This window comes from Oryctolagus cuniculus, chromosome 4 (assembly GCF_051225735.1).
Source record: "Oryctolagus cuniculus isolate XC-2025 breed Fujian yellow rabbit chromosome 4, ASM5122573v1, whole genome shotgun sequence".
NCBI lineage: Eukaryota > Metazoa > Chordata > Mammalia > Lagomorpha > Leporidae > Oryctolagus > Oryctolagus cuniculus.
Window position 1 is genome coordinate 85362695 of NC_142870.1, and position 8737 is coordinate 85371431.

An 8737-nucleotide genomic window follows, 5' to 3' on the forward strand; every position below is an offset into this window, starting at 1 on the left:
CCCCAGGGCCGGCGGCTTGATGCAGCACGTTGGGCTGCTGCCTGTGATGCCAGCATCCCTTGTTGGAATGCAGGTCCAAGTCCTGCTCCTCCGCTTCCCAGCCCAGCACAATTGTTAATGGGCCTGTAAAGCAGCGAATGACAGCCCAAGTACTTGGGCCCCTGCCGTCCACATGGAAAACCGGGATGGAGCTCCTGACTCCCGGCTTTGGCCTGACCCAGACCTGGCTATTGTGGCCATTTGGGAGAATGAACAACTGAATAGATTTTATCTTTCTTTCTATTTCACTCTTTCTGTGCCACTCTGCACTTCAAATAAATAAATCTTTTTTTAAAAAGTCCACAGACCAAAGGTGCAGACTCCTTCGTGACCTTGTTTGATCCTCAGAGCAAACCCACACAGGACAGCACCTGGAAGCGTGGCCCCATTTTATAGATGAGGAAGCAGAGACTCCACAGGCAAAGACTCTTCTAAGCCTGCACCACTAAGTGATGCGACAAGCAGGGGATGCAGGCTTCCTGGAGTCGGGCCCTTGCTCTGCTGGGCCGCCAGGAGAATGTGACACTGTGACAGTTGCAATTGACCTATCGTGAACTGTCCAGCTTTGTTTACAAAAATACCAAGGATCAGAGTTCACCTCTCCCTGAGGAAACTCCTGTTCAGGGAAAAACAAGAAAACCAATCTAGGAGTGTCTAATGGCTTCGTTTTATTGCTCACTTCTTTCTCCTATACTTATTTTTAATAGTTTCTTTGGAAAATGAATGTTGATTAGATTTAGGGCACCATGAGATATTTTCCATGGTCCGGAGCAACCACGGGGTTCCATTTGGGGTACATTTTCCTTTTGTTCAGCCAGTGGTTACTGCAGACTCCGTTTGTGGCTCCTCCAGGCAGGAGCCGAAGGGTCCCCCAAAGAGTATTGCCTCCACGTCTGAACACTTCCCTCCTCCGAAGTTCACCACGGGCGTCACGAAGGATCCATCCACAGTCACTTTCTGACAGATCAGCACTGGCTTGATCCCAGAGGATGGGAGACCCAGCAAGACGGGGCTGGCAGGGGCCCACCCTGGCTGGCCTGAAGCCCTTGACCGCGTCAACACAATCCGAAAGACCTGGGCAGCTGAAAGCAGAGCTGTAAGTGATCCCGTCTGTGGTTTGGGGCTGATTATTCCTCTGGGGTGGACCAAAGAAGCGGTAACCAGGAGAGAGGGGCTCCCTCTCCCTTCACTTTAAACAAAATGTCACCACCCTTCCTGCATCATCCTTGTTTTGGGTGTTTTCCAAGTGAGAGTTCATTAGGGATTTGCGAAAGCACGTCCTGCTAATCTCCATCAAAGAGGGGTTCGATTTCAAAGTACAGGAGAAATACAATAGTGTTGAAGCAAATACATGAAAAAGATCATAGCCCCCAAGAAGCAAGACAGAAGCAGGGACTGGTGACTGGGGGCTTTTTTTAAGTCTGTCTTCATTGGGAACAAAGTAAGGGAGTCCCAGGAAGAATGGTGTCTCCCGGGCACTCTCTTATCTGCGTGGACAGCTTGAACTAAACATTAAAGAACGTTTGTAAATGTTTGGGTTTCCTTTTCCATATTTTCTCCTGTTGGCCCCAAACCTGAAGGGCTCCGAATTCCGCAAACAGGGTTCTGCCCTGCGGTGACGACTGTGGTCCACAAGTATGGTGGAGCGGATATACAGAGACAGGAAGAAGCCCAGAGCAGGAGCCCAGGGATTAGGGCTGTGGGGGTACGCAGTGTAAACAGGGTTCTCTGAGAGGCGGGGAGCAGGTTCATTAGCAGCCTGGGCTGGGAATAGGCTGGCCCTGTCTCTGTCCTCCAGCGGAGGAATGGGCCCCTGCTTTTGTCATTGGCTTGATCGGACCACATTGCCCCTCCCTGGGACTTGACGTTGGCGAGGTCCCGGGGTGACCTGACCCTCTGCAGGGAGCACTCACTTCGGTCAGGGAGGTGGCGGCCCCACACCCGCATCCAGCCTTGTGTTGAGGACGTCCAGGCCAAGCTCACACTCAGAAAGGCTTCTTTGGCAGGGTGGGTGTTTGGTGCAGTGGTCATGAGCGACTCCGCTCGGGACACACGCATTTGCTATCAGAGGCCCTGGTTGGAGTCCCTGCTCGCCTCCTTCTCATCCAGCTTCCTGCTAACGAGCACCCTGGGGGCAGCGGTGATGGCTCAAGTACTTGGGTCCCTTGCCGCCCACATAGGAGATCTGGGCTGGGTTCTAGGCTCCTGGCTCTTATGGACATTTGGGGAGTAAAAAAGAGGATAGAAGGTCTCTCTTTGCCTGTCTTTCTGTCTCTCCCTCGCTGTCTCTCTGCCTTTCAAATGAAAGGAAAATAAAGTTTACAAAGAAATGATTCTTTGGGGCGCAGTTCTCCTCTATCCAGAAGGATGCATCTCCTTTGGCTGCGTCTCAGGAGGAGCAGGGGTTGTAAGGGCTTCCATCTTTGTGTACCCCAACCCTCCCCAGAAGAGTTCTTTCAGGAGGAGGCCCTGAGCGAACCTAACTGAGGAACCCTAACTCCGCAGGAGGAGGTCTACCAGAGGAATTCCAGCTCCGGTGCCGGCGTTGTGCTGCAGCTTCAACACTGGCACTCCGTACCTGAGAGCTGCTCTGCTTCCCATCAAGCTTCCTGATAACGCACCTGGAAGCAGCAGAAGATGGCCCAAGTACTTGGGCCCCTACCACCCAAAGAAAAGACCCGGCTGGAGTTCATGGCTCCTGGCTTCAGCACAGGCCAGCTTAGACTGTTGCAGCCATTTGCTATTTGGGTAGTGAAACAGTGAGTAGATGATCTCTCTCTGTCTCTCATACACACTGTACCTTTCAAATATATAAACACTTGTTTTTTTAAATGAAGATTCAGGCTTCAGGCCTGGATGGTATTGAACTTGGGTTTCCAGCTGTACCACTGAGGATGTGGAGCAAGCCCTCAAGCCGGCACCATCTCATCCGGTTCAGGAGACCTGGCTGGAGGCTGATCCCTCTGTCTGGAGTCCTCTGGCCCCTAGGTTTTGGAGGGAGTCCCCAGTTCAGGATCTGTGCACCTCTGCACTACTGCTCTCTCTCATCAGTAGCAGGGATGCTAGGGAACTTATGCAGGTGGCTCCTGGCAGAGGAGTAGTCATCAAGGGCCTTGGAACCAAGGGCTTGGGTTCAGACTTCAGCTCTAGGTGCTCAGTTTTCTCATCTGTCAAATGGAGACAATATCAGCCAGCTGAGGGAATCGCTGGGAAGAATCCGTATGGAATGGTGTGCTCACTCCCTGCAGGGCCTGGCACACGCCAAGTGCTAACTAAGGGGTAGGCCACTGCCGCAGGCTCTTCAGACCCATGCGTGGATGGGAACGTGACTAAGGGAGCCCTGTTCTATGCCACACATCCTATGAGCGATTTTTTGGGTGTACGGGGAATGGACTTTTGCTCCTCAGGTTGACTTAAGGCAACGTGGATGTTGGCCCTCGAGGCCGAAGGTGGAAGAAACGAACCGCGCTTGTTCCTTTTTCTTGGCTCTGTTGTCAAGAGGCTGAAGCACGTGACTCTCTGGTGACTTCCCGTGTCCTTAACTGATACAGGTGCTGCAAGTTGCCTCGGCAGCGCGATCTGACTTTGAGGCTACGGGGAGACTTGTGCTCTCTTAGCGCCAGGCCTTGGCTCTTACCAAGTTGCACATCCAGCTTTGCTGCTCATCGGTCAAGCGTCTCCCATCTCTTCACCCCAACTCCTGACATTTCCTTTCCCTCTCACTATTCAGAGTCCAGGCTCTCAAAGCCTGGACCAGAAATCCCGAGTTATCCCATCGGGCGACTCAGGCAAAAGGGGAATTGGCAGAGAGGATCAGTGCTTCAGATAGAAAAAGATGGGGAGATAACCACTCATCGACTTGTTCAACAACCATTTGTTAGGTATGTACTGCGTGCCAGCCATCCGGTGATGAACTAAGCTCGGCTTCTGACCTCAAAAATGTAGTGGCTGCTTCATGTTCGAGGTGCTTTTTAAAAATGGAAAACATCTAACAGGTTGCATGCTTAAGTTCAGGCAGTTCTGGGGGGTGTACATTTTGGTGTACTAGGCTAAGCCACCACTAGACACATTCTGGGAGTGCCAGGGATGGAGTCCCACCTCCCCTCTGATCCAGCTTCCTGCTGACCCGCACCCTGGCAGGCAGCAGGTGATGGCTCAAGTACTTGGGTTCCTGTCTCCCATGTGGGGAGACCTGGATTGAGTTCTGGGTTCCTGACTTGGGCCTGGCCCAGCTCTGGTTGTTGCAGGAATTTGGGGAGGGAACCAGTGGATAGAAAAAGTCTCTCATTCTCTCTCTCTGCTCCTCTGCCATTCAAATAAAATAAATAAATAAACCCTAAAGAAAGATTCAGATAGTTTCTGATGTAAATCATTTCTTATTCAATAAAAGGTTTTCATATATTTAAGTAGAGTAGCAGATATAGACAACAATTCAGAGGACTTTGAGAGCAAGATGAAAATGTGCTCAGGGCACTGTGGGACGATGAGAAGCAGGTGGGAGGGGCTCTACTTTAGGGGAGGGGGAGAGGCAGTCCCTGGCAGGGGGTCAAGTCTCAGAGGAGAATGGTGTGGGGTATGGGTGGGAAACTATGGAGAACCCCATGCTGCTGCCAAGAGGCAGGAAACAGGAGCATAGAGATTGGGGAAGGGGGCTGGACTTTATACCTCTGGGGTGGGCTTTATCTTGTGGGCAAGGGGAGCCATGGGCAGTTTCAGCCGGAGGAAGTGGTCAGATCTGCATTTCAGACAGCACCATGGACATTGACTCAAAACCAGGGGCCATTCTGAGGCCCTGCCGCTTTCTAGATGAGAGATGAGTGAGAGTTTGGGCCCAGAGATAAGCTTTTACACATGGTGTGGCCACACGCACACTTCTCTTGAAGGCGGCCCTGGAAAACGTTTATGTATTGTTTTACAGGCACATCTGTTTGCGTGTGTAGACACAAACAGGGAATTGTTCAGGAGTTCATCTCTCACTGTGTGAGAAATTGAGAAATCTTTTTTTTTTTAAAGATGTATTTATTTATATGAAGGCAGAGTTACAGAGAGAGAGAAGGAGAAGAAGAGGCAGAGACACAGAGAGAGAGAGAGAGAGAGGGAGAAAGGGAAGTCTTCCATCTGCTGGTTCACTCCCCAGATGGCTGCAACGGCCGGAGCTGAACTGATCCAAAGCCAGGAGCCAGGAGCTTCTTCAGGGTCTCCCACATGGGTGCAGGGGCTCAAGGACTTGGGCCATCCTCCACTGCTTTCCCAGGCCACAGCAGAGAGCTGGGACTCGAACAGGCACCCAGATGGGATGCTGGCACTGCAGGTGGCAGCCCCACCCACTATGCCACAGCACCTGCCCCATAGAGAGAAAGTTTTTTTCCGCATTGAGAGAGCTGACCGGTGAATTCGATGCCTCCTGTGTCAGAGGCAGCATGTGTCTCACGTATTTCCTATTTTTGTTTCTGAGAAATCTGTGTGGAAGGAACTCGTCGTCATCCTTTTGGGGATTTATTTGGTGCTCGCTCTTCTCTGGACTGTTTCTAAGATCTGCTTTACTGGCGAGACTCTGGCCTGGGGAGACCAGCTCGTCTTTTCCATGTGTAACTCTGTACTGTTCCCTGCACGTTCTAGAAGGCACTCCCCAGCAGCCAGACTGACCAATCCCCGCACAGACAGGTGCTTGCTCAAGTCATGTTCTTTTAAAACAGGCAGCTGAAACTTCTGGTTATCTGTTCCCAGGCCTCTGACAACAGCTCTGAGAGGCACTGATGGGACCCTGGACTGTGGATGCAGCAGGACACGGGTTCTCTTCGGCCTCGGGGGACCTGCGTGGTGTGTTGGGGACCCGCCCAGACTCAGTGCCCAGACTCCTCAAGGCCTGCCTACCTGGAGGGGGGAGGAAGGCAAGGAGGTGGTGAGTACCTGTCGCCATGTGCACCCAAACCCTCGCGTTTCAAAGAACGTTGATTTCCTGGTCCCCAGCGGGGAGGAGTAAATGCTGAGGCGTGGGCTCAGTCTGCTTGTTTCCTTGGAGGCCCGGCCACTGCAAGGCCCTGGGAGACTGGGGTCCCAGGCCCGCACGAGCCCCTGGTGACAGCACGGCGGGAGGCTACAGTGGTGCCCGTCCCAGGGAGGTCTGGGGCAGGGGCCCTGTCGCATCCACACAGCAGATGTTTCTCCTGCTCTCTCTTGCCTCCTGTATGGTTTTTGCAAATTAACTTCCATGCTGGGGACATTCCACTAGGCCCGGGCAATATTAGAAGAGTTTGGGTTTGGGTGTCTGCTCTGTCCTGTGTTCCCTGCAGGTGTCTGGGTAGGGTCCTCCACCGCTCAGGGCCTCCGTTTCCCAGGTATGCATTGGTTGGAATATCGGCAAGTTCCTTAGCCCTAAACAAGGGTTCTGCACCACCCCCTGGATTGAGCCTCTAGTCAGTAAGACAAATCAGGGGCAGAAGAACCCTGCGTGGCTGATGGAAACGGGCTACGAGGGCTGGGTCTTCAGCGCCCTCACGATGGTGATGGGGCATTGGCTTTGCTGGTCTAAGTCTCTGTTCTCGTTCCCCACAGGGGCAGGATGGATTGGACGAGCCTTAGCGGCTGCCTGGAGGCCCAGCTGTCTGGGCACACAGGAACGTGCAGGGTGCATGCGGGGGCCCTGCTCCCTGTCAGTCACAGCTGCAAGGAGGCAGCAGGGGAAGGTGGTGGCTGCACAGGCATCCAGGGGGAGGCTGACAGGAAGAGGGGTCGCTTGTAACATAGCAGGCCACCGGCTGAGACCTGCTGAGGGATGTGCATTACTCAGAGGGTGGGTCCGGTTCTCATTTTAGACCCAAAATAAACTCTCCAGGCCCTGTTGTAGTTGGCTAATGGCAATCCCCAAACCACAGGCTCCAGAGATATGAGCCAGCATTCCAGGAGACGCCACCCACAGGACACGGAGACCCGGGGAGGGAGCCCGGCCCTGGGTCCGGCGTGTTTGGGGCAGACTGCGGGAGACACAGCGTCACCGCGGCCTCAGCCTGGGTTCCGTGCGGAGACCTCCTGCAGAACCCGGTCGTGTCCACGGATGCCCTCACGGGCCTCGGGCGGAGCTCGCCCTCCCCAAGTCAACACGAGAGGGCCCAGGGAGCTACGGGTCATTGGAAGCTCTTCTTTCTGCCTTTTTCAAGCTCAGGAAGACCAGCACACCACTTAGGAGGCTGGTTTGGACAGTTCTCCAAATCCCTGGTCAGATTACTATCTTTCAGCTAAAACACAGGGTTAGTGGAATTTTCTTCCAAACTTCTTTTCAAACAATTATCTTGACATATTATCTGTAACATTTCCTTTAGAGAGTTCCTCCCCATCAGGGGAGAAAAAGTTCGCCAGGGCCTGTGAATGACTGGATGGAGGAGAAAGATGTGTGAGGATGTGAGACTCGGAGCAGGAGCTATGCGTAGGGACGCCACGGCAATGAGAGACAGCGCTGGGGAATAACCTAGGTCTGGGCGCCTTTGCCACCTGTGGAGTCTGCAGGGGATCTTGACAAACCACCCGGCCAGCCCCCGGCCCTGAGTTAATACTGTCCTTGAATCTGCCTGCGGGCCTTGAACAACACACAGAGAATTCATGTTTGTATGCAGTGGTGCACCCCTCCCCCCATAGCTCGCTGCAAGTGGGAGGTGAGTTTCCCATTTGCTGGGGGTGTGGAACTTAGAGACCCAGGGACAAGGGACTCAGGAATGGGGAAAGGGGACCCCACACTGGCAAGCCGGGGCAGCAGTCTCTAAAGCGAGAGGGTTTCATGAGGGCGACTGCCTTGGACAGGGATGATCCCAATGCTGGCGGAGGTGCGGCGGAGGGAGGAGGCGGCGTGGAGCTAACGGTGCAGACCCGGGAGGCAGGGGCGGGGCTCTGCGTGGTGCCACGCGCTTTCCCATCTGAGCATCCGCATCTGCCTCTTCCACCCACGGCCCGGGCTCCTGCAGTCACTCCGTTCCCCACCCGTCTCTGAGAACGGTCCTTCTCTGATGCTACTTCAAAGCCCCCTGGGAACGCCAAGTTGCCAATTAAGCCTCTTTGAGGCAGGTTCTCATTCCTTCCCCACTAATTGAAATGTTACTCCTTTTACTAAACCCATGAACCACCCAGACACAACGGTCTTCCTCATTTGCATTGTAACAATGTCCCTAATGTGCTGCCAAGAGCTTTCCGAGGAGGGGGACCTCTTCTCCTCCCCCGGCTGCACGGTCAAAAGCAATTCCCAGCCCAAGGCCGGCTTTTCCATCCCTGTCCAGCTGCTCATTAGCTAAGGTGGAATAAATTCCTTTTATTCTGGATTCATTTCCCAGGATGATAATGTCTTTTTTGTCTCAGGCCACTGTTCTCAAACTAGGCCTTAATTGCTGATACCGATTGAGTTAATGCATATTTACAGCGGGGGTTAGGTTAAAGAAGGTCTCCTGTACTTTCATCTGAGACATTTTGTTTAACCTGCAATAAAATCGTGCGGGAGTTATTCAGTGTTGATTCTCATTGCGTTTTATCTTGTCTCTGCCCCTTGGGAAAGTCCGCAGAGGCAGATGGTCTTGGCATGGGCACAGTTCCCGGGCTGCAGGGCCCACGGAGCCCAGCCTCAGCCGGTCACCTCCAAGCTCTCCTGTATTCAGACGGGAGGGCCTCTCCTGGTGAGAGCAGATAGCCCCCGGGCAACGGGCAACAGGCAACGCGC

General features: G+C 53.5%; 1 long non-coding RNA gene across 1 annotated transcript; it reads left to right on the forward strand.

Moving 5' to 3' along the window:
* Nucleotides 1-658: 658 nt before the first annotated feature.
* On the forward strand, nucleotides 659-8515 carry LOC108177992 (uncharacterized). Its single transcript, XR_016232106.1, has 3 exons — nucleotides 659-1135; nucleotides 2545-2798; nucleotides 5767-8515. It is a non-coding gene; the product is annotated as an uncharacterized LOC108177992 (long non-coding RNA).
* Nucleotides 8516-8737: the final 222 nt, after the last annotated feature.